At 36.8% G+C, this 26,797-nt stretch overlaps 1 protein-coding gene and 1 long non-coding RNA gene across 3 annotated transcripts in view; one reads left to right on the top strand and one right to left on the bottom strand.

The window, feature by feature from the left end:
• LOC136043049 (uncharacterized) overlaps positions 1–13,270 on the bottom strand; it is a 43,913-nt gene extending 30,643 nt beyond the window's left edge. Inside the window, exon 1 of the long non-coding RNA XR_010621536.1 lies at positions 13,180–13,270. This is a non-coding gene — a long non-coding RNA (uncharacterized LOC136043049). The remainder of the gene's footprint in view (positions 1–13,179) is intronic.
• The window catches only part of LOC136043037 (protein bric-a-brac 2-like), a 150,836-nt gene that overhangs the window by 96,310 nt on the left and 27,729 nt on the right, over positions 1–26,797 (top strand). The window lies entirely within an intron of this gene.

Below are 26,797 nucleotides of genomic sequence, written 5' to 3'. Positions count from 1 at the left end.
AAACTACAACAGAAAATTATGGAAACCAGCTCGCCCAGAACATATTATATTAAATGCCTAACCTAACTACCTCTATGTATTAAATATTTAATTAAAATATACCTTCGTAGTACTTCTTCATCGAATTCAACAAAAATTCAGACTATAAAATTATTCTCCTTACCTAAATGTACTTAGAACCTACCATATAGTCAAACCAGCACTTGAAACTTTATAATGAATTTACAAGTACAACCCCCTCCCACCCACACAACTCCCAATGACTCAAACTTATATATAAGTTCCAATCAAACAGTTCGTGGTAACGAACTGTAGTAAGGAGCGATCCGGCTCAATAGTAACCAAAACTCTAAAAAATTGAATTTTGATATAAATAGCTACATCAAAAGAATCGCATTTTAATGCTGATTTTAAATATATAAGTTTCATCAAGTTTAGTCTTAGCCATCAAAAGTTACGAGCCTGAGAAAATTTGCTTTATTTAGGAAAATAGGGGGAAACACCCCCTAAAAGTCGTAGGATCTTAACGAAAATGACACCATCAGATTCAGCGTATCAGAGAACCCTACTGTAGAAGTTTCAAGCTCCTATCTACAAAAATGTGGAATTTTGCATTTTTTGCCAGAAGACAAATCACGGGTGCGTGTTTATTTGTTTGTTTGTTTTTTTTTTTTTTTTTCCCAGGGGTCATCGTATCGACCAAGTGGTCCTAGAATGTCGCAAGAGGGCTCATTCTAACGGAAATGAAAAGTTTTAGTGCCCTTTTTAAGTGACCAAAAAAATTGGAGGGCATCGAGGCCCCCTCCCACGCTCATTTTTTTCCCAAAGTCAACGGATCAAAATTTTGAGATAGCCATTTTGTTTGGCATAGTCGAAAATCTTAATAACTATGTTTTCGGGGATGTCTTACTCCCCCACAGTCCCTGGGGGAGGGGTTGCAAGTTACAAACTTCAACCAGTGTTTACATATAATAATGGTTATTGGGAAGTGTACAGACGTTTTCAGGGGGATTTTTTTGGTTTTGGGGGTAGGGTTGAGGGAGGGGGCTATGTGGGAGGATCTTTCCTTGGAGAAATATGCCATGGTTGAAAAAAATTCAATGAAAAGGGCGCAGGATTTTCTAGCATTACTATAAAAAAAAACAATGAAAAAATAAACATGAAAACGTTTTTTCAAATGAAAGTAAGGAATAGCATTGAAATTTAAAACAAACAGAGATTATTACGCATATGAAGGGCTCTAAAAATACTTTTGCATAAAGAGCGAGGTATTTAGGAGGAGATAAATACCTCGCTCTTTAGGCTAAAATATTTTTAGTGATTTCAACTATTTATTCAACGGCCTATTTGATTCAGGGGTCATTCTTAAAGAATTGGAACAAAACTTACGATTTAGTGTAAAGAGCGAGGTATTAACGAGGGTACAAACCCCCTCGTACACATAATAAAAATATAAGAATATAAAAGTTTGTTACGTAAGTTAATTCTTAAGTTACGTATATTTTTTACTAATAAAAACGTTCATTGAATATTAAAAGTTATAGTAGCCTTTTTAAGTAACCGAAAAATTGGAGGGCAGCTAGGCCTCCTTCCCCACCCCTTATTTCTCAAAATCGTCTGATCAAAACTAAGAGAAAGCCATTTAGCCAAAAAAAAATTAATATACTAATTTCATTTCAATAATTTATGTGCGGAGAGCCAAAATCAAACATGCATTAATTCAAAAACGTTCAGAAATTAAATAAAAAAAACTAGTTTTTTAACTGAAAGTAAGGAGCGACATTAAAACTTAAAACGAACAGAAATTACTCCGTATATGAAATGGGTTGTCCCCTCCGCAGTCCCACGCTCTTTACGCTAAAGTTTTAGTTGTTTTAAAAAGTAGAATTGTGGCAAAGAGTCAAACTTTAGCGTAAAGAGCGAGGGACTGCGGAGGGGACAACCCATTTCATATACGGAGTAATTTCTGTTCGTTTTAAGTTTTAATGTCGCTCCTTACTTTCAGTTAAAAAACTAGTTTTTTTTATTTAATATGCATCAGAGTCCAGATTTCCGAGCTTTGGTGTTTAAATGGCTAAAACTACCATCCGAACATCTAAATTGAATTATTTAAAGAAAAAGTCTTTCTTGCGGAAGTAAAGAGTGAAGTTAAAACTCGAAAGAAACGAAATTGTTACGTCGCAGGTTATGCAAGATATTACGCTTTGCAGCAGACACAACACCAACCTAAAAGAAGCATGTTCTCAAAAAATTTCCGAAAGCTCAGCTTTCAGTGCCTATGCTAGGTTTTTCTTTTGTTTTTTTTTCTTTTGTAATTCTGCAGGTATTGGAGAATACCAAGAGTCACTTCATTTAAGCTGGTTTCGTTGATAGATCTTGTGTAATAGATCCCCAAATCAGTTATTTTTTTTTGTTTTGTCTTAAGTTTCAACTTCGATCTTCATTTCCGTAAGGAAACCTTTTATTTAACTTAATGCTTGTCCATATATTTTTTTTAAGTATCACAGTGAATCTCACAAAGCGGTTTTAATATAGGTGATGAAACAAAGAAGTTGACAGAAGTTTTTGGTAAAATATGGTACAGGTTTTACTTCCAATCTTCCTTAAACTTTCCCTCTCGATATGTGCAGAGTTTCGTTTACTATTGAGCAGGGTCGATCCTTACTTACAGTTTGTTACCAAAAACTGTTAATTCCGCCACGATTCTGAGAAAAATTGGCTTGCAGATTTGACACCCAATCGGACACCTCGTTGCAACAACCTGTGAGTAAGGAGTGACTCGACGTGGTAGTGATCGAAACTCTTATAACAATAAATTGATTATTCATTATGTTTAATGTTACCCATGAAAAGCAACAAGTCTGAGAAAATTCGCCTGATTTTCGAGAAAAGGGGGAAATGCCCCCAAAAGATCAAGTGATCTTAATGAAAATTACTCTATCGAAGTCAGCATATCTGAGAACACTACTGTAGAAGTTTCTAGGTCCTATCTACAAAAATGTGAAATTTTTATTTATTTTTGCCAGAAGGAAGATCACAGATGCGTGCCTATCTATTTTTATTTTTCCTTCTCTCTAGTGATATTATTGAGCCAGTGGCTCTCTAAGATCGGGGGAGGGCTTATTCAAACGAAAGTCAAAAGTTATAGTGCCCTTTTTAAGTAACCGAAGATTGGAGGACAAATAGCCCCCCTTCCATGCCCCTTCTTCTCCAAAGATATCCGTTGAAAATTTGACGGAGCCATTCCATTCAGCATACTTGAAATGTTCCATAACTATGCCTTTGGGGATGGCAAGACCCAGGATGGCCCCTGGGAAAGGGCTGTAAGTTACGCAATTTTCCTGTTGTTCACATATAGTATTTGTTATTGGGGAATGTAAAAAATGTTTTTTGCAAGGGGGAGAAAAGTTTTTGGTCGGAATTTTACACGAGGATTATTTCCTGGCTTGGTTTAAAAATGGTCAGAATTTAAATAAATAAAAAGTTTTTTCAACTAAAAGTAAGGCTTGACTTACTTTGACTTAATGCTCCTGCCGAAATGCTTCCGTCGTCGAGAGTGATGCTACATGGTGCCTCCATTTAGACCAGTCTCTTGCAAGGATGTGGACGTCCTCCTGAATATTTGCCATGGCTAAGAAGCCACCTGTCGTGTCCTTCCATCTGGTTGGGGGACGACCTCCTGGGCGTTTCCTGCCATGCAGCACGGGATCAAAGTAAAAAATCATTCGTGCGGGAGTATCAGGGGGCATGAGAAGGAGTTGTCCGTACCAGCATAGTGTTCGTTGGGCGAGTTGGACTGAGAAGGGCGTTTGAGCAGTTAACGCCAGGAGGTTCTCATTGCTAACAAAATCGTGCCAGCCTAGTCCTTCAATGCGGCGAAGATGTTTAGCTTGGGCTATATTTACGGTGCTAAGCACAGACTGAGTGGCTTGTCAGGTTTCGGCTCCGTTAAGAAGCACGGATCCCACCGAAGCATTGTATATGCGCATCTTGGTCCTACGGCTGATAGAAGGTTTCCTCCAAAGAGCGCTTAGTCTTCCCACTGCAGCTGAGGCTTTGGCAATTCGGTGCATTAGATTTTTGAGGATTGATCCGTCATTTGAGAGGATAGAGCCAAGATATGTAAATTCCTTAACAATCTCAGCTGGTTTGTCACCGACCATTAGGACTGTCGGGGGACGCAGTGAGTTACGGGGCTCAACAAACATCACTTTTGTCTTCTGCCACTTAATCGACAGCCCTATCTTTAAGGCTTCATCAGCAAGGATCTCTAGGGCTACTTTGAGCTTCGACGGTGAATCGGAGACAAGAGCAAGGTCATCGGCATAGTCAGCGTCTGAAAGTACTCTATCACCGTAATGCAACCCAAACTGGAGGCGGTTTATGGTCCGAGTCATAATGTAGTCGATGACACAATTAAATAGCTCTGGAGCAGCAGCACAGTCCTGACGGACTCCAGTATTGATTTCAAAAGATGAGCTGCGTTTGCCATTGACTTGCACGCAGCTCTCAGTCCCTTCGTGGAGCCGCTCTAAGGAGCAATATTAAAACTTAAAATGAACAGAAATCGTTCCGTATATGAGGGGGACTACCGCTCCCTCAACCCTCGTTCTTTACGCTAAAATTTGACTTTTTTTCACAATTCTTTAAGAAGACTGCTCAAACAGAAGGGTGTTAAGTTTTAGTAAGAAATATTTCTAAAGAACTTTAAGATTTTAATATAAAGAGCGAGGGTTGAGGAAGCGGTAGTCTCTCATAAACTGAATCATTTCTCATTGCTTCTTACTTTCTATAAAAAATCTGTTTTTACTTTTTGTTTTTCCCTTAATTTCCATAAAGCTCATGGGGATCAAAGTGTACAAAAAGGTAAGATATTTAGTATTTTCCGGTAACATTTACTGGGAAAGCTTCTTTTTCTATTGCTTGGGTATGTGCTTGTGTTAGAAAGAAAATTCAACCTTAAATTTTTGTACAAATCAATTGCGTACATAAAATCTTATTTTACTGTTTATCCAAATTATTTCACAACATGTAATGTAACTGCTTATCACGACGCATTCCATTAGCAAACATAAAAAAATCTCCTTAATCTCCAAATTTGATTAAAACTATCTTTGTGTAAGGCTTTGCTGTAAGCCATGCTTTCGAATTGCCTTCTTCCAAAAGTGCTTGGAGGAGGGTGAAGAGCAGACTTCAGGTTCACTCGGATGACTAATATTCTCGCATGACAACCTTAGAAAAAAAGGTTATTTTCTGGAGACTTCTTAAAAATGTCATAACCCTGACCCGAAAAAAGATTACACGGCGCTGTTATTTTCAGAAGAAAAATCGCTAGTCCATCATAATCTTTAAGATATTTTAAATTTGCTCTACTTTTTTTTATCTCAATGATTTTAACTAAATCCAATATATTTGCTTATCAATGACATTTTCCGTTCACAAACATCAGAAAAAATCTGCCTAATCTTAAAATTTGTTTAAAGTTATCTTTCTAAGTAGTTTCCCAATTTTGCATGATTATTTGATTTTCATATCTGCAATAATCTGACAATAAAACAAAAAATTATCTGGGCCTTGGCAAGGTTTGGACTACGATCTACTAGTGTCCAATTTTTTTCTCTCTTGGCAGTCACCTCTCCCTGAAAATAAGATCGATTCTTGTTTTTCCGCTAGTTCAAACGCAAAAACTGATTTTGAGAGGCAATGGAAGTTTTTCTGTTGTTGGTTGCTAGGGACCGAACATATTGACGTTATGCTGCTAGTAAATAACACCAAAGGCTCTGCTTTATAGGCGTCAGTTTTATTAAAACGCAAGTCCACAGCACATTATATTTACGGCATATTTGCGTTCCATGGTTATTTGAGGGAGGTTTGGGGAGAGGAGAGGGGTATATTTACTCGTGTATGCTCTGTTTATTTATAAAATGCGATCGTATTACTTTCATTTTTAATACTAATAATTCATTTTTAACCCATCGTAGTGACCCAACCATTGTAGTGACATTGTGTGACCCAGCTGAGAACTAGCAACCTGATTTGTCCTTGCTAGCACAATGTCAAGCGAGTACAAAATTGTTTTGCACCATAACGGCTCACAAGGCGCCTATTTCGCCCATCAGGTGGCAAATATAATAAAGGTTTATAACATCTAAAATAATTAATTTTCATTTGTTTAAGATCATGCTTATTAAAAGTGGACGGGTTTTCAGAAAGTCCAAATGACATTCTGGTCTTCTGAAGATTTAGGGGGAGGTAGGCTACTCCTACTCCTTTTTGCGGCAATTAATATTTGTTTAAAAGTTTGACCTGATTATTCATTCTAATGTCTGTTTGATTTAGGATTTATTCATTGAATTCATCCAGGGCTTCACATGATTAATTCAGAAGCATTTCTTATCTTTAAGTTTAGTTTGTGTATTTATTCTAATTTCTTCTCGTTTTAGGCTTCACTTGTGGATTGATAATGCTTTATGTTCGTTTAAAGTTTTAATTATTAAATGACTTTGTTTTTCCACATTTTAGATTTTCTCATTTCTGTTCGTTTAGGGTGGATAGTTTTTAAATTTGACTTTTTAGATGATTTTATTTTTGCACGTCATAGCTTCATTTTTTACCGTAATTGTAAAAGTATTTGCATCACTAAACGCAGAGCATAAAGAAAACTTTTCTTTATAGATATTCGCCATTCAAAGGCGTTAGTTGACACAAGGAGAAAATAAATACCAATAAAATAATGCTAGGAGAAATGGGCTTATGGAAATAAATTTAATTTTCATGCCATGCTCGGGGTCTTCTTTTAAAAGTGGACTAATTTTTTAGTATGAACAAGGAGTCTTTTGTCTATGTTTCAATATATTATTCTGTGAACCGTCTTAGTTCTTGGCTTCTTAGACGTAATTAAATAAAAAAAAAACAAGTTTTTTCAACTGAAAGTAAGGAGTGACATCAAAACTTAAAACGCACAGAAATTACTTCGTATATGAAAGAGGCTGCTTCCTCATCAACGCCCCGCTCTTTACGCTAAAGTTTGACTCTTTCTCTCAATTCTTCTTTCTAAAACAGTAAAAAACTTTAGCGTAAAGAGCGGGGCGTTGATGAGGAAGCAGCCTCTTTCATATACGAAGTAATTTCTGTGCGTTTTAAGTTTTGATGTCACTCCTTACTTTCAGTTGAAAAAACTTGTTTTTTTTATTTAATTTCTGAACGTTTTTGAATCAATGCATGTTTTGATTTTGGCTCTCCGCAGAGGAATAATCAAAACGAAATTTGCATTTTTTTTTTTTGGCTCAATGGCTTTCTCATAATTTTGATCGAATGATTTTGAGAAAAAAAGAGCGGGGGACGAAGCCTAGTTGCCCCCGATTTTTTGGTTAATTAAAAAGGCAACTAGAACTTTTAATTTTTTACGAATCTTTTTATTGGTAAAAGATTTACGTAACTTATAAATTAGCTTACGTAAAGAACTTTTGTATTCTCATGTTTTTATTACATATATGAGGGGATTCGCCCCATCGTCAGTACCTCGCTCTTTACACTAAAGCTTAAATTTTATCCCAATTCATTAAGAATGACCCCCTGAATCACAAAAGCCGTAGAATAAGTATTATTTCGGTAATTGAAATTACCGAAAATACTTTAGCGTAAAGAGCGAGGTATTAGAAGGAGGTGAGCCCCTCATATGGGTAATAATTTCTGTTTGTTTTAAGTTTTATTGCTGTTCCTTACTTCCAGCTGAAAAAGCTTTTTCACTTTTATTTTTTAATTGTTTTTTTTAAATAATGCTAGTTAATTCTGCTCTCCCTTCATGGAAATTTTCTTCTCCCATTACAAATTCTCGAAGGAAAGTTCCCCCAGCATATCCCCCTCTTCTCAACCCCTCCCCCAAACCAAAAAAATCCTCCTGAAAACGCCTGTATACTTCCCAATAACCATTACTATATGTAAGCACAGGTCAAAGTTTGTAACGTGTTGCCCCTCCCACGGGGACTGTGGGGGAGTAAGTCGTCCCCAAAGACATAGTTATAAGGTTTTTCGACTACGCTGAATAAAATGGCTATCTCAGAATTTTGATCCGTTGACTTTGGGAAAATAATTAGCGTGGGAGGGGGCCTAGGTGCCCTCCAATTTTTTTGGTCACTTAAAAGGGGCACTAGAACTTTTCATTTCCGTTAGAATGAGCCCTCTTGCAACATTCTAGGACAACTGGGTCGATACGATCACCCCTGGGGAAAAAAAAAAAAAAACAAATAAACACGCATCCGTGATCTGCCTTCTGGCAAAAAATGCAAAATTCCACATTTTTGTAGATAGGAGCTCGAAACTTCTACAGTAGGGTTCTCTGATACGCTGAATCTGATGGTGTGATTTTCGTTAAGATTCTATGACTTTTAGGGGGCGTTTCCCCCTATTTTCTAAAATAACGCAAATTTTCTCAGGCTCGTAACTTTTGATGGGTAAGACTAAACTTGATGAAACTTATATATTTAAAACCAGCATTAAAATGCGATTCTTTTGATGTAGCTATTGGTATCAAAATTCCATTTTTTAGAGTTTTGGTTACTATTGAGCCGGGTCGCTCCTTACTACAGTTCGTTACCACGAACTGTTTGATAACTGGACCTGCGTTGATATGTTTCATTTATGAGCGGAAGATTAGATCAAAAAAAGTATGGGGTCTGAGATCTCTTATTTTTGCGTGCCTCGATCTCCGACTCCTGGTTGTTTTGCGCGACTAAACGATTTTTAACTCAAACTCTAGAAGACCCGAATCCTCTTTGGTGTCATCATGTTAGAACTAATTTCGTTGGTATAATTATTCTCAAGCTTGGACGTGACTTATTTCAATAAGGAGCGTTCATATCTAAACTGCCTCAAGTAAGAGGTTGTGTAGTTTCTTTTTTTGGGTGGCCGGTGCTTACCCCTCCCCTCTTCCGAGGAAAATACACCCCCCGTGGAAAATACCCTCCATCGGAAAGTACCGCCCCCGGAAAATACCCCTCCCCGTGGGAAAAGAGGCTTTTCGAATTTAAGAATTTTATTTGAGTTTTTTTTCCGTTGGGGAGAGAAATTTTGGTACATATGTATTATGCGCCACTCACTCAATTTGACGCTGTGTAAAACTCGAGAACAAACCGGTTTCTTCGTTAGTTTCTTTCAGCTTAGGGCAAGACAAGACAAATACAAATGACAGAATAGATGGGAATATATAATTTGGGTTATATATTTGCACATGTCTTTTGTCTTGAAAACAAGGGGGTATTTTCCGTGGGGGGTGGGGAAGGGTGGGAGGAGCTAAACGCCTAGAACCCTTTTTTTATGTATCTTGCTTCATGCTTCTGCCTGTTTCTCTCTCTTTTGGTCCACTTGCTCCTCCTCTGTGGTTTCGGTGTACATAACGCGAATTAGTGAGAAATCCTTGTCTGAGAGTAGCTATGACATATGTCAGAGCTTAGAAAATTTAGTTTCTTCCTGCTTTTTGTAATGGCATATGAATCTAAATGATTGTGGATTTTTTCCAAATCTAAAAACCAGATCTTTAAAAGTTATACTTGAGTCCAACAATAAACAGAGACATGCTGGAACAAAATCGTCACGAGAATCGTGGGTGCTTATAAAGTTTTATCACTCGAAGTTCATTATAACTTCATCAAAAACACAAATTTTGAATTATCTTTCGATAAGATGCAAGAAGAGATAAAAAAATGTGTACTTAGCCAGAGTCGTTCCTAGGGTTGGTAGTACCCGGGGAAAAATTCCCCCTCCCGACTCAAATATAAGCAAAAAAGCCCGAATCAAAATGAAAAATGTGATCAAAGTGGGCAATCCCCCAGCCATGGTGCCCCCATGGCTGGCTTCTATACAAATATAGAAGTTCGTTACTTAAGTTAATTCATAAGTTATGTATACTTATTACTATTGAAAACGTTTGTAAAAAAATAAGAAGTCCTAGTTGCCTTTTAAAATAACCAATGATTGGAGTACAACTGGGCCTCCTCTCCCATCCCCCCTTTTTTTTTCAAAATCGTCCGATCAAAATTACGCAAAAGCCATTTAGCCAAAAAAAATTATATGCAAATTTTGTTTTAATTATTCATGTGCGGTGAGCCAAAATCAAAACATGTTTATTGTTTTAAAAGTAGAGTTGTGACAAAGAGTCAAACTTCAGCGTAAAGAGCGAGGCGTTGAGGAGGGGACAACCCCTTTCATATACGGAATAATTTCTGTTCGTTTTATGTTTTAATGTCGCTCCTTACTTGCAGTTAAAAAAAACTTTTTTCTTATTTAATTTGCTTATAGGAGCTTGAAACTTCTATAATAGGGTTCTCTGGTACGATGATCTGACCGTGTGATTTTCATAAAGATTCCTTTAATTTTAGGGTGTTTCCCTGCTATTTCAAAAATTAGGCAAATTTTCTCAGGCTCGTAACTTCTGATGGGTAGCATTAAGCTTGAAGAATCTAATATGTTTGGAGTCAACAAAATAGGCTCATTCTTCTGAGTTTCGGTTACTATTGAGCCGAGTCGCTCCCTACTAGCCCCCCTCCCATGCTCGTTTTTCACCAAAGTCACCTGGTCCAAATTTTGAGATATCCATTTTGTTCAGCATAGTTAAAAATCTAATAACTATGACTTTGAGGATGACTTCACCCCTACAGTCCCCAAAGGAAGGGCTGCAAATTATAAACTTTGCCCATTCTTTACATATAGTATTGATTATTGGGAAGTATACAGACGTTTTCAGGGGGATTTTTCTTGTGGAGGGGGTCAGGGGGTTACATGGGAGGATCTTTCGATGGAGAATGTTTCACGGGGGAAGGAATTTGCCATAGAGGGGGAGCCCGATTTCTCAGCAGTCTTTAAAAATGAATCACAAATCAAATTAAAAAGAGTAAGTTTTTTTTTACTGAAAGTAAGGAGCAACATCAAAACTTAAACGAACAGAAATTATTACGCATATGAGGAGGGTTGTCCCTTCGTCAGTACATCGCTCTTCACACTAAGGTTTTTTTATTACTTTTAAAAGAGCTATTTATTTTAATTAAACGGTCTTTGTAATTCAAGAGTCAATCTTAAAGAATTGGGACAAAAATTCGAATTTTAGCGTAAAGAGTGAGGTATTGACGAGGGGTTGATCCCCCTTATATACATTATAATTTTTGTTCATTTTAAGTATTAACGTCGCTCCTTACTTTCAGTTAATTTTTTTTATCTAATTATACATGACGTGATAACGCAGAGGTAAGAATGCTTGCCCGTGACCATGGTAACTTAGGTTCGAATCTTTGATAAGACAAATGTTTGTCTCAGAGAAGACAAAAGAAGTTTTAGTCTTAAGAGAAAATTCGTTTTCGGGATTGGCTATCTTTTACAGTAGATTTTTTTTTCTTGAGAATCTATGAATATTAGTGAAAACGAGGGAGGGGCGCAAAACGATTTGGGCTTAACCTAACTTGATAGTTTTTACTTGTTTTCCTCAACTCACTGACTCACTGTTTTCCAAAGACCCCAAATTTAGTCTTAAATAGGTTGTCTATAAAATGGACAAGTGGTAAAATCGTGTTAAAAATCCAAATGTTTGCTCCTTACTCTGTACTGTTCGGAAGTGTCCGACCCTCGTCCAAGAAATATCAAGATCCTATTAAGGCACTGGGCTATGTGCTCCTATGGATTTATCTATAAAATTAAATATAAAAAAACAAGTTTTTTAAAATGAAGGTAAGGAGCAACATTAAAACTTAAAACGAACAGAAATTGCTCCGTATATGAAAGGGCCCTTTCCTCCTCAACGCCCCGCTCTTTACGCTAAAGTTTGACTCTTTCTCTTAACTCTATTTTTAAAACAGTAAGAAACTTTAACCTAAAGAGCGGGGCGTTGAGGAGGAAAAGCCCCTTTCATATACAGAGTAATTCCTGTTCGTTTTAAGTTTTAATGTTGCTCCTTACTTTCATTTAAAAAAACTTGTTTTTTTATTTAGTTTCTGGACGTTTTTGAATTAATACATGTTTTGATCTTGGCTCTCCGCACATAAATAATTAAAACGAAATTTGCATATTAATTAATTGTAATTAATCGGAAGATTATGAGAAAAAAGGAGCGAGGGAGGAGGCCTAGTTGCCCTCCAATTTTTTGATCACTTAAAAAAGTAACTAGAACTTTTAATTTTTTATAAACGTTTTAATTGGTAAAAAAATATACGTAAATTACGAATTAACTTACGTAATGAACTTCTATATTCGTATGTTTTTATTGCGTATATGAGGGGGGTTCAACCCTCGTCGATACGTCGCTCTTTACACTAAAGCTTAAAATGTGTCCCGATTCCTTAACAATGACCTCTGAATCACAAAGGCCGTAGAATAAATAGTTGAAATTACTAAAAATACTTTAAAGGAAAGAGTAAGGTATAACGAGGAGGTAAACCCCTCATATGCGTAATAATTTTTTTTCGTTTTAAGTTTTAATGCCGCTCCTTACTTTCAGTAGAAAGAACTTTTCATATTTATTTTTTCATTGTTTTTTCAAATAATGCTAGAAAATCCTGCGCCCCCTTCATTGAAATTCTCTTCCCCCATAAGAAGTTTCTCCATGGAAATATCCTCCAACGCAACCCCCCCTAAACCAAAAAAAAAACAATTTTCTTGGTGACTTAAAAAGGGTACTAGAACTTATACTTTTTGGTAGAATGAGCCCTCTCGCGACATTCTAGGACCACTCAGTCGATACGATCGCCCCTGGGAAAAAAAAAACAAATAAACACGCATCCGTGATCTGTCTTCTGGCAAAAAATGTGAAATTCCACATTTTTGTAGATAGGAGCTTGAAACATCTACAATAAGGTTCTCTGATACGCTGCATCTGATACGCCGAATGCGATGGTGTGATTTTCGTTAAGATTCTGTGACTTTTGGGGGGTGTTTCCCCCTATTTTCTAAAATAAGGTAAACTTTCTCAGGCTCGTAACTTCTGATGGGTCAACTAATCTTGTTGAAACATATATATTCAAAATTAGCATTAAAATGCGATTCTTTTGATGTAACTATTGGCATCAAAATTCCATTTCTTAGAGTTTCGGTTACTATTGAGCCGGGTCGCTCTTTACTACAGTTCGTTACCACGAACTTTTTGATCAACCACTCTTTTCTTTTCTATTTTCTTTTAGCATGAATTTATAAAAATACCTCAAATTCTAGACATCCTCTTGCGCTAGTTTTCTATCCTATGAACTCAAGAATAAAACTGACTAGCTAGAACCCTTCTTAAAACCCTTTCAATTGGTATGCTTTAAATCTTTTATTACCCCGTAAAGCAAAAACTTTAAAAATTACGTGCTCTTTTATTCCATACCTGTTTTTTTATTATCTAGTTTTTTTTACCAAGTAGGGTTGCCATGCTTTTATGGGGTCGAAATTTGTCAACAATCTCTCTTCCATTTTTTGTTTGTTACTTTTTTAGCTTCCAAGATTTAGTATTAGTATCACCGGGTCTTTATGCTAATTTTGATGATTTTAATTATATGCATACAAACTGCGTCGATTTTTTCCCTTTTTCTTGTTAGAAGCTTTGACTTAGCAAGAAAAAACTTATTTTAACTGGACAAACAATATCGTATATTTGACACATAATTGTTTGGGTCATGATTGCAATGGTAGCTGCAACCTAGTCAGGAATGATATGCGGCCCTTTTTTAGTGGAATTTTTTAGTCCGGAAGAAAGTATATAATAAGGAAAAAAATCTATATGCTTCTGATTAAAGAAAAATAATAGTATTGTCGATAGATTTTACTTTAGAATTTTAAAAAAGAAACAAAATTTTTGAGGAGGTGACCAAAAATCCCTATGGGGAGGGGGGGGAACTTCTCTACTTGTTTGATCTTTTGTATTTGTGAACTTTGTTATGCAGAATTTTAACCTCAACATGTAAAATTGTATTTTTAATAAATGGCTTGGATATGTTTTGCAAGTTATGCTATGTGTTGCTTGAATATCTCCTCTTTTTTTCGCCATGGATCATCGTGCCGAAGGGGCAGTAACTTCAGCATGGGCTTGTTCAAAAGGGCTTGCACGTAGAACTTTAGCACTTTTGCCCCTTAAATTCTTGAATATATAGCCCCTTCTTATTTCAATTCTACTTACATACGTTCTCAGACAGACTGGCTACACATGACGTATGAAGTAAGGAGAAAAAAAAAATCATGAGTGAAAAATAAAATCAAATAGCCCGGAAAACCGGAGTAGTGTCAGCCAGTGGAACAATATGAAGCGAAAATAAGCAGATATTTCGACAAGGACCTCCCCCAAATCGTCCTCAGTGCTGAGAAAAAAAAATAAAATAAAAAAACGAAAAAATTAACCTTTTGAAGTAAAATTCACAAGACACAAATACAAATCCTACTTGTACACTTGTTTAAATTTATTATGTCAAATTACTGTGCCGCTGTGGCAGTAATTAATTATATAAAAAATGGGACAATATCTGCAGTCAGTCGCTCAATTATTGAATTCAGCATGTCTAAAAGCTGGTTTTGGCGACTTTCAGCCCATTTACTTGAAAGAAGGAAGTAAACTCCCTTTTTTATGGCACTTGGTATTAACCAAGTGACATATAGCGATCGCAAATTCTGTCCGTCAGTCTGTCGGTCTGTCTGTCCCTGTTTTGCTAGTTTAGGCACTTCCAGATAAGCCTGGACGATGAGATTTGGCAGGCGTATCAGGAACCAGACCAGATTAAATTATAAATTGTCGTTTCCCCGATTCGACTATCTGGGGGGAGGGAGTGGGGGGACGGTTAATTCGGAAAAAATTGAAAAAATGAGGTATTTTTAACTTACGAACGGGTGATCGGATCTTCATGAAATTTGATATTTAGAAGGATATCATGTCTCAAAGCTCTTATTTTAAATCTGGATTGGATCTGGTGAATTGGGGGGGGGGAGTTGGAGGGGAAAACCTAAAATCTTGGAAAACGCTTAGAGTGGAAGGATCGGGATAAAACTTGGTGGAAAAACTAAGCACAAGTCCTAGATACGTGATTGAGATAAGCCAAATTGATCCACTCTCTTTGGGGGAGTAGGGGAGAGGGTTAATCCTGAAAAAATTGAAAAAATGAGGTATTTTAACTTACTAAGGAGTGATCGGATCTTAATGAAATTTCATAGTAAGAAGGACCTCGTAACTCAGATCTCTTATTTTAAATCCTGACCGGATCCAGTGCCATTGGGGGAGTGGGGGAATCTGGGAAATGGCTTAGAGTGGAGGAATCGGGATGCAACTTGGTGGGAAAAATAAGCACAAATCCTAAGTACGTGATTGACATAACCGGAACGGATCCGTTCTCATTGGGTGGAGTTGGGAGGAGGGTTAGTTCTGTAAAATTAGGAAAAATGAGGTATTTTTAACTTACAAAGGAGTCATCGGATCTTAATGAAATTTCGTATTTAGAAAGACCTCGTAACTCAGATCTCTTATTTTAATTTTCGGCCGGAACCAGTGTCATCGGGGGGAGTTGAGGGGGGGGAATCTTGTAAAACGCTTAGAGTGGAGAGATCAGGATGAAAGTTGGTGGGAAGAATAAGCACAAGTTCAAGCTACGTGACTGACACAACCGGACCAGATCCGCTCTCTTTGGGGGAGGGGGGGTAATTGAGAAAAATTAGAAAATATGAGGCATTTGTAACTTACCATAGGGTGATCAGATCTAAATGAAATTTGATATTTAGAAGGATTTTGTGCTTCAGAGCTCTTATTTTAAATCACGACCAGATCGGTTGACATTGGAGGGGAGTTGGAGGGGGAAACTGGAAATCTTGGAAAATGTGAAAATTTAGGTTCCTTTATCTTACGAATGGGTGATCGGATCTTAATGAAACTTGATATATAGAAAGATCTTATATCTCAGATGCTCAATTTTCATTTCGAATCGGATCCGGGGACATAGGGGGTTGGAGGGGACAACAGAAATTTTGGAAACTGGAAATCTTGGAAAACACTTAGAGTGGAGAGATCGGGATGAAACTTGATGGGAAGAATAAGCACAAGTTCCAGATATGAGATTGACATAATTGAGACGGATCCACTCTCTTTGGGGGAGTTGGGGAGGTGGTAATTCGGAAACATTAGAAAAATTGAGGTATTTTTAACTTAAAAACGAGTGACCAGATCTTCATGAAATTTGATATTTAGAAGAAACTCATGTCTCAGAACTATTTCAAATCCCGACCAGATCTGGTGACGTTGGGGGGAGTTGGGGGGAAACCAGAAATCTTGGAAAACGCTTAGAGTTGAGGGATCGGAATGAAACTCGGTGGGTAGAATAAGCAAATGTCGTAGATACGTGATTGACGTAATCGGACTGAATCCGCTCTCTTTGAGGGAGTTAGGGGGGTCCAGTGCTATGGTGAGTTTGGTGCTTCTAGATCTGCTAGGACGATGAAAATTGGCTGGCGTGTCAGGGACATGCACAAATTGACTTGATAAAGTTGTTTTCCCCGATTTGACCATCTGGGAGGGGGAGGGTCGAAAGGAGAGGAAAAATTAGAAAAAATGAGGTGTTTTTAACTTACGAGTGGGTGGTCGGATCTTAATGAATTTTGATATTTAGAAGGACCTTGTGTCTCAGAGCTCTTGTTTTAAATCCTGATTGGCATTAAGCCTCTGACTTTCCTTTTAAATCAATCTAAGATTCTTAGAATTTTGCTAGAGCTCATGCCATATGAGCTCTTGGCTCTTCCAGCCTCGTCACATATGCCATATTATGAGCTCTTAGCTCTTGTTGTTTTATTTATGAGCTGTTCTCAAAAGAGTTAAAAATATGTGCATTGGCTAAAAGAAATAAAATAAAAAATAAGCGACTTGAGCAAATGCCCATTCAAAATAAATAGAAACCATCATGTCAGTTTCATCCCCATGCCTGTTTTTTCTTGTGATCAGTATGTGATCACGAGCTCAATAATGAATCAAAACCCATCGTGCCTCATTGTGGCGCAAAGGTGACAAAGCGGAGTGTTGAGGAGGGAACAGCCCCTTTCATATACAGAATAATTTCTGTTCGTTTCAAGTTTTAATGTCGCTCATTACTTTCATTTTAAAAAAAAACTTGTTTTTTTATTTAATTCCTGAACGTTTTTGATTTAATGCAGGTTTTGATTTTGGCTCACCGTACATGACCAATTAAAATGAAATTTGCCTATTCGTTTCATCCTTTTTTTGGCTAAATTGCTTTCTCAAAGTTTTGATCAGACGATTTTGAGAAAAAAGTGGCGGGGGAGGGGGCCTAGTTGCCCTCCAATTTTTTTGGTTACTTAAAAAAGCCATTAGAGCTTTTATTTTATTTACGAACGTTTTTATTAGTAATAAATATACGTAACTTACAAAATTGACTTACGTAACGAACATCTATATTCGTTTATTTTTACTAAGTATATGAGGGGGTTCGCCCCATCGTCAATACCTTGCTTTTTACACTAAAGTTCGAATTTTGTTCCAATTATTTAAGAATGACCCCTGAATCACAAATGTTGTTTAATTAGAATAAATAGTTCTTTTGAAATGACTAAAAATACTTTAGCGCAAAGAGCGAGGTATTGAGGAGGGGACGAACTCCCTCATATACGTAATAATTTCTGTTCATTTTAAGTTTTAATGTTGATTCTTACTTTCCATTGAAAAACTTATTTTTTTATTTAATTTCTCATTGTTTTTTAAATAACGCTGCAAAATCCAGCGCCCTCTTCATGGAAATTCTCTTCTCCCATGATAAATTCCTCCATGGAAAGATCCTCTTACGTAACCCTCTCCCCCCGACCCCCTACCGCCAGAAAAATTCCCCCTGATTACGTCTGTACACTTCCCAATTACCAGTACTATATGTAAACAATGGGCAAAGTTCATAACTTGCAGCCCTTCCCCCGAGGACTTTGGGGGAATAAATCGTCCTCAAAGACATAGTTATTGGATTTTTCGACTATGCTGAACAAAATGACTATCTCAAAATTTTGATCCGATGACTTTCGGAAAAAATGAGCATGGGATGGGGCCTAGTTGCCCTCCAATTTTTTGATCACTTAAAAAGGGTACTAGAACTTATAGTTTCCGTTAAAATGAGCACTCTTGAGACATTCTAGGACCACTGGGTTGATACGATCACCCCTGATATTTAAAACGACCTCGTGTCTCAGAGCTCTTATTTTAAATCCCAACCGGATCCGTTGACCTTGGGGGGAGTTGGAGGGGAAACCGGAAATCTTGGAAAACGGTTAGAGTGGAGAGATCGGTATGAAACTTGGTGGGAAGAATAAGCACAAGTCCTAGATATGTGATTGACGTAACTGGACCGGATTCGCACTCTTTGGGGGGATTTCCAGTGCTTTGGCGAGATCGGTGCTTCTGGACATGCGTAAGACGTATAAGGTGCTGGACGTAGACATGTATGGTACCTGCACAAAATCACTTGATAACAGTCATTTCCCTGATTCGACCATCTGCGGGGGGATGGAGGGAGGGGAAATCGTGAAAATTGAGGTATGTTTATCTCACGAATGGGTGATCGGATCTTAATGAAACTTGATATATAGAAAGATATCATGTCTCAGATGCTCCATTTTCAATTCAGATCGGATCCGGGGACATTGAAGGGTGGAGGGGGGAAACGGAAATCTTGGAAACCGGAAATCATGGAAAACGCTTAGAGTGGAGAGATCGGGATGAAACTTGATGCGAAGAATAAGCACAAGTTCTAGATACGTGATTGACATAACTAGACCAGATGCGATCTCATTGGGGGAGTTGGGGGGATTTCTAGTGCTTTGGCGAGTTCGAGAATAAGCACAAGTTCTAGATGCGTGATTGACATAACTGGACCGGATCCGATCTCTCGTCACAAGTGCCATATGAGCTCTTAGCTCATGTTTTTTAATAATATAGGGTAAATAGGAGCCCGTATATAAAAATCTGACTTAGAGGATGCAATAGATTGTGCGGTTTGCTGGAAACACAGACCGTCTGTTTTTCCATGTGGAAACACAGTAAATTGTGTGTTCCATCATCTTTTAGCAAATTCTATCATCTAGCCAACTTAAGTTGTGTAAATTTTATTTAGGCTTCTGTACTATAGTAGGCTATTTGAAAGGGTTTTACGACATAGCCTCTTTGTTAAAAACATGAAAAACAGTTCAGTACTGATAAAATATACCCAAATAAATAAGTCCTCATCGTCCAGTTAAAAATCGTATATTTTTAATAATTTTGAAGACATGAAGTTGGAAATAAGATAAAGGGTAGACTTCTTGCCTTGGGACTGAAAGTTTAAGTTTGTATGTCTAAATTCTGATCTTTTGTGTTTTCAGTAAAGTGTGCAATCTTTTATAACACATAAGCCAGACTATCGAGGGGTAGACGTTGCACTTTGCTGTAATCGGTACATGCCTTTTAAGTTTCGATCACGTTCTTTCCATCTGTAAAAAAAAAAAAAAAAAAAAAAAAAAAAAAAAAAAAAAAAAAAAAAAAAAAAAAAAAATCTTTTAAAGCCAACTATGCTGAAGATAGGGTTAAATATATTAAATGATCAAATAAAAAAGTTTTTTTCCAACTGAACGTAAGAAGCAATATTAAAACTTAAACGAAATTACTACGTATATGAAGGATGATGTTCCCTCCTCCACACCTCGCTCTTTACGCTAAGGTTTTTAGTACTTTAAAAAAGCTTCTTATTGTTCTGATTAAACGACCCCTGTGTTTCAGGAGACTTAAAGAATTGGGAAAACAAAATTCAAACTTTACCGTAAAGAGCGAGGTGCTGAGGAGGGGTCAACCGCCTTCATATACGTAGTAATTTCTGTTCGTTATAAGTTTTAATGTTGCTCCTTATTTTCAGTTGAAAATACTTGTTTTTTTAAATTTAATTTCTGGTCGTTTTTATTTCCGCTTGTAAAATTGAGACGGAAAAAAGAAAGCAAGACATAAAATGAATTTTGTACAGGAATTATGGCAATTTTCCCCACTGTAAAGTTTCTCCTGAAAACTTCCCTCCCTTGAAACTACCTTTCCCTTGAAAAATTTCCCCTGGCAAAACCCAAGGAGAAAATTTGCCACCTTTCCCACCTGAAAATGTATGCATACTTCCTCATAACAAATAATATGCGTAAACAATGGGCGAATTTTATAACTTAAGGACCTTTCTCCTTGGGCATGGGGAGGGGGGTCGTGTTATATCCAAATGCATAGTTATTGGGCCTTTCAAATATGATGAACAAACTGGCTATCTCGAAATTTTGATCTAACGATTTTAGGGGAAAAGGGGGCGTGGAGAGGCCTAGTTGTCCTTGATTGTTTTTGATTACTTAAAAAGGCCATTATAACTTTTAATTTATGATGGAATTCTCCGAACATTCTAGGACCACTGAGTCGATACGATCATCCCTGAGAAAAAAACAAAAACAAAAAAAAACAACAAATAAACACGCACCCATGATCTTTCTTGTGGCAAAAAACAGAAAATTTCGCAATTTTGCAGGTGGGAGGTTATAACCTCTACAACAAGGTTCTCTAATACGCTGAACCTGATGGTGTAATTTTCATTAACATTGTTTGACTTTTATGGGGTTTCCCCCTTTTTCGGAAATAAGGTAAATTTTCTCAGACTCGTAGTCTTTGATGGGCAGCACAAAACTTATGACACATATATTTGGAATCAGCATAATAAGATGATTTTTTTAATATACATATCAGTAACTGTTGAGCCGCGTCGTTCCTTACTTACAGTTCACGATCACGAACTGTTTGACTTCGCGGCGTGTGCTAAATATGATGCCATTACGGAAAATCCCGATTATTTGAGATTTTTTTTGTAATAATAATATTAATAATAATTCATTTTTAGCCCACTAAAATACAAGACAAGTGGAGTAAATAAAAGACTATGAAAGAAAAATAACACAGCTATACGAGAGATAAAACATATGATTTCAAACAACGTGAATTGTGCAAATTCTGTTTTTATAATTAATTTTAATAAGAGCCAATTTTGACGTAGAGGACGTCCTACTCAGTCACAGGAATAGGCGGGAGCTTTCAGCACTTAGGTAGTGTCGTTGCCAGGAAAAATTGTCAATCGTGAATTGTTGGCTACGCTGAACAATTTCTAAAATTTTATAGGCTATGTGTTTTTTCTGGCACTAATATGTCCATGCGTGTAGCCTGAAGTACGATTTATCAAGGGATTTTCAGCAGAAAAAGTCACTTGTAACGAATTCAAGAAGTCTAAGAAAATACTAGCATAGTCTTAGTACGCGTATGTACTCGTATGACTAATGATTTTTTTTTCAAAGATGGATCTCAATTTTTATGAAACTCCTGTTTTAGCTTAATAAAATTCTGATCAAGAATTAGAAGCTGCAGTTTTTTTAATTATTTGCAAAATAAATTGGAGACTAATAGTTTCATTGAGATGCCGAAAAAATTGGAAGAAATTGATTTTCCGCTGCGTCATCTTAAAGGAAAAGGAGCGTTTGAATAAAATGTTGAAACTATCTAAGAGTATATTTCCTTTTATTATTTTTTTTTAGTTTTGCTTGATTGTAACGGTAAAAATTCGAATTCCAAAAATGTATTTGTTTTTTTTCTTCTTCTTATTCACCCAACGCATGATCATCATCAATCTGCTACTGCGGGTTTTAATTCTACGATTCAAACCTTTTTCCATCTTTTTGCGTCAATTTGAAATACTGACTTTTTTCCTGGAGTTAAAAAAGGAAAGAAACAAAGCTTCTACGTGAAACTTAAAGAGCTAATGAAAAACTTGATAGGAGTAGAAATGGCTATGACCGAAGAAATCAAGCCTGAAACGAATGACCTTCTCCCTAATAGCTTGTGCGTAACTATACACACAAAAAGCAAGGAGTGTCCCTGAGAACAAGATCTATCCAAAGACCTCCCCTTGAGAAAACTGAAAACTATGACTAAAAAATTCCTGTACTTTGGCCTCTCCCCCCACCCATGAGAAAAATTATGGGTGGAGTTTTTCCAGGGATGACCAGGATTATCACTTACGGCATTGATATGTTAAAATTAATTTGAAAATAAACAGAGGAAGGTTAGGAGATGTCAACCCGCCAACCCCCTTTACATGTAAGACATTCTTAGGCTTTGTGCACTTAATGCCCTTCAATCGTCATGTAACAAACAAAATCAGTTTTTATTTTTAGAAGCAAAAAACAAATTCTAAATTTAAACGAAACAAAGATAGACACATCAAGTCGTATCTGGAGACACAATTCTTAGGCTATATTTTCGACCCATCTGATTAAAATAACCATCCTGAAATTTTGATCCCTTGTCGCGCAAGAACGGGGAGTGTATGTGGCATTGAAGGGGGGTTTTAGATTAGCTTTCCGTCAGCTTTGTCAGTTAAAAAAGGTATTGGAGAATTTGCTATCAAATGAGCTCTTTCGCGGCTTTATGTGATCATCTGTTCTGTTTGATTTCTCCTTGTGTGTGCGTGGGGAGCAGAAATTAGCGGTAGTTGTCTCATTTTTTACTTGATTAACGCTTTTGTGTTGTCTATGATAAATCCTGTTCCTTAATGTTGTCAATTTATTAAAAAACACAGTCATTGAAATAAGCCTAAACAATGTTTGTACCTAATTTTTTCGAATGACGTGTTTTTTATATATTTTTTAAGATGGTTGATACAAGTTAAGATTTTCATACTGTGCAAAGCCAGCATAATTTTGTTTTCTATTTGATTAGGGGAATAATAAAACTTGACTTGAGCAATATTTACCTATCAAATCAAAGCAAAGTAAAATTTTCGTGGCAAGAATAAGTACCGAATAGGCTACAGACGAAACCGAGACTTATAGATACGCCCTGGCAGACATATTCGAAGATTTTAAGTATTTGTAGTAGTGGCGTAAATGCATGTACGCAGGGAGGCTACCTTGAGGCCCATCCTCAGAAATAAAAAAAAAACACATTTTTTCATCTGAAAGTAAGGAGCAACATTAAAACTTAAAACACAGACAGAAATTGTCACGTATATGAAGGGGTTCGTCCTCCTAGTCAATACCTCGCTCTTTACACTAGAGTTCGAATTTTGTTCCAATTCGTTAAGAACGAACCCTGAATCACAAAGGGCGTTTATTCAGAATAAATAGCTCTTTTGAAAGTATTTCCTAGTATTTCCTTTTTGACACTCTAATCAGTTTCGGTTGTTATTGGGCCGAATCGCTCCTTACTTACAGTTTGTTCCCACGAACTGTTAGATTTTTTTTTTTGTTTCTATATTCCATGCCCTTTTTTTCACCAAAGGGATACGTACTATATTGTCGATTAACAAATTAAGCACAGAATTTCATTCTTGGGGCACACTTCTCGATCAGTCTAACACACTAGTATATACCAACTAGGAGATTGGAACCCTTGCTTCAACCATTGCTTTCAACAGGGCATAGGCGGGGGACCTTTCGGCGGTTCCCTTCCGAAAACTATACGATTGCTAAATGCGATTTCTTGTATTTTCTATTTGATTCACCTATTTTTTGAAATTTGCGTCCTGAAAGACACACACCCCCCCAACCACCCACCATCTCATAACAAATTCATGACGGAATTGTGCCAAACACCCCAATCCCAAGTACTGTGTCGCGCATGGTGGAACAGTGTGGCACGCGTGGGGCTTCGAGATATATACGATTTGTTGGAGAGTTGGCGACCAATCGAGTCTTTTCCCTCCCCGCTCTAGAGAGCGGGGAGGGAAACGATTCTTTAGAATCTAGAGAATCTAAAAAATTGTACATTGTTTCCTATGTTTACCACGAAGATTTTTAGGGGGTTTGAAAATCTTTAAAAACCCATCAGAAATTTGTTTATATGCTTTTTTGTTATGCTTTTATGAGTCAGCAAAATGGGGGGGGGGGGTGAAATCCCTTAACTTCTTCCCTGAATACTGCCTTTTTTTACCATATAATTTGTATGTTTTTGCAGTTTTTATTTGCTCCCTTCCCTAGAATAAATTGTATAAGCATCTGAATGTTTATGTAATTTTTAATAACAAAATCCTCTGAAGAAAGACGAAAAGAGAATAAAAAAGAACCAGTATTTACATGATTTTTTGATTTGCCATTATTTTGCGATTCAAGTCACTGCATAGCAACAATTGTTACAGCCTTGAGGCTTAATATTAAAGCATTGCGAAAAAGAATTAATTCACTTGGCCGTGATGGCAATATTAAAATTAGTTTTTATTATTTTAGTCCCTGGTTTGAAGATTGTCATTATATTGAATATAATTTACGGTATTTTGTCACTGTGGGTAACTCGCCTCATTGACTTAGCCAAAATAGTGAATAAGATCTGTCTTATGCAAATAAGTAACGGTAGCTTAAATTAATGGTGTAACATAGACACGTCTCACTTTACACTATTTGTTGGTACACAAAAGCCTTGCCCTTCGACTGGGCTGGGGGTGTCCGTCAGTTGTTTTTTCTTAGAAAAAGACGAGGAAAACTACGTTTTAGCCCATTTTTAAGGCTTCATTGTCTTTTCTATTTTGATTAATTGAAAAAAACGAGTTTTTTCGACTGAAAGTGAAGAGCAACATTAAAGCTTAAAACAAATATAAACTATTACGTATATGAAGGGGGCTGTTCTTTCCTCATCCCTCGCACTTTACACTAAAGTCTGAAAGTTCTTTGAAAATACTTCTCATTCAGATTCATCGACCCGTATGTTTCAGGAGTCGTTCCCAAAGTCAAACTTTAGTGTGTAGAGTGAGGAACGAAGAAGGGACAGGCCCCTCATATAGCCTACGTGATAATTTCTGTTCGTTTTGAGTTTTAATGTTGCTCCTTTTTTTCAGTTGAAAAAACTTGTTCTTCTTATTCCTGACCATTTTTCAACTCGTGCCAAGAAATCCCTTCCCTTCCCTCCATTTAAAATTTCCCCTGAAAAATTTCCTCTCCAGGGAAATTCTCGCGTGGAAAATAATCACGTCAGACCCCCCTCCCCGAAAAATTCCATAATTTCTGAATTACAAACCATTATTTAAACAATGGGTAAACTGCATACCTTACAGCTCTTTCCCCAGGGGCTGTGGGAGGGCTTGTCATTCCTAGAGGCATAGTTATTGGATCTTCCAACAGTGCTGAGCCAAAAGGGCTATCTCTGAATTTTGAATTTTTGTAATTGGGGGAAATGGGGCATGAGAGGGGGCTAGTTGCTCTCCAATCTTTTTTAGTCATTTAAAATGGACACTAGAACTTTTAATTTCCGTTGGAATGAGCCCTTTCCTTATCCCCTAGGACTGTTTGTTTGATACGGTCACTTCTGAAAAAACAAAAATGAACACCCATCCGTGATACCTCTTCTGTCAAAAAAGAAAATACAAAATTCCACAGTTTTGTTGCGTGGAGATAAGGGGAATCTTTCCAGGCTTCAAAGTGAAAATGACTAGAAAAGACCAAATACATGGAAAAAGCCGTTAATATACCCTACATTTTCAATTTGTCTCAATAACAAGACAGCATGCCTGAATTTTTTCACGTTGGAGAAAATTTGCCCTAACTGAAAACAGAAATTATGGAAGTATCTTAAAAATGTTAAAATTTTGGGAGGCTTGTCCCCCTCCTCTCTCCGTGTGTATGTGTTTATTTATTTTTCGCTGATATCAGAGGAAGAATAATTAAAAAAAACGAAAGAGTATGCTCTGTCATTAGAAAACTTTTCCGGGGGGGAGGGGTCGAAATGCAAAAAGTTAATTTTAAAAGGTTACAGAATAGCGAATTCCTGGGGAAAAGATAAGGCTTCCTAACTTCCATAGGTAACGAATTCAATTATTTCCTAATATATTTCAAAAGGTAATGATAAAAATATTTTAAATTGCCTATTAATTTCATTTTTAGCCACTGCTATTATTTCATTTTTTCCACCAAGGCCGCAAAAAGTGATTGACGCTTTAACAATGACAAATCTGGCACTCCTAATAAAAATTCTGCTAAAACCTATGCTGCATAATTTAATATGATAAATGAATTTTGTTTTAAATGCTGGTGTCTTTCCAGCAATTTCCCACTTCTTCAAAAAATCCGGTTTTTTTTACTCTCACTTGCAAAATTAATACTTAGCGTAGATGGTGCATGATCTTTTTGTGTTTGAGTACAGAGTGGCTCTGCGAAAGGACACCGAAGTATATTTCAATGAAGTTATATATATATATATATATATATATATATATATATATATATATATATATATATATATATATATATATATATATATATATATATATATATATATATATATATATATATATATATATATATATATACTAGCTGTTGGGGTGGCGCTTCGCGCCACCCCAACACCTAGTTGGTGGGGGCGCTTCGCGCCCCCCCCAAGCCCCCCCGCGCGCGTAAGTCGTTACGCGCCATAATAGTTACGCGCCATTGTAGTTGTGTCCCTATGTCCCACCTGTGAATATAGATAGATATATATATATATATATATATATATATATATATATATATATATATATATGGTTTTAACTACGTAAAACTTGCGAATATACAACATTCTTTGCTGTCCCATTGTCTTTGCATATAAATAGATTGTCAGGTTTACCGACTCTTGAACATGCAACATATAATGGTCCATGGGAAAACAATCTGTATTCAGATCTATACCTCATGATTCTAATGATTGCCCTTGAGCTTTGTTGATGGTGATTGCTAATCGACCATTCCCTGTCCCGGTGTCCCGGTCGTCATTTACATCCCCCTGTTTCCCCCGGTGTCCCCGTTGTAGTTG

This window comes from Artemia franciscana, chromosome 2 (assembly GCF_032884065.1).
Source record: "Artemia franciscana chromosome 2, ASM3288406v1, whole genome shotgun sequence".
Lineage (NCBI taxonomy): Eukaryota > Metazoa > Arthropoda > Branchiopoda > Anostraca > Artemiidae > Artemia > Artemia franciscana.
Note: the sequence above shows the minus strand (reverse complement) of the source record. Positions and strands in the feature narration are given on the sequence as shown.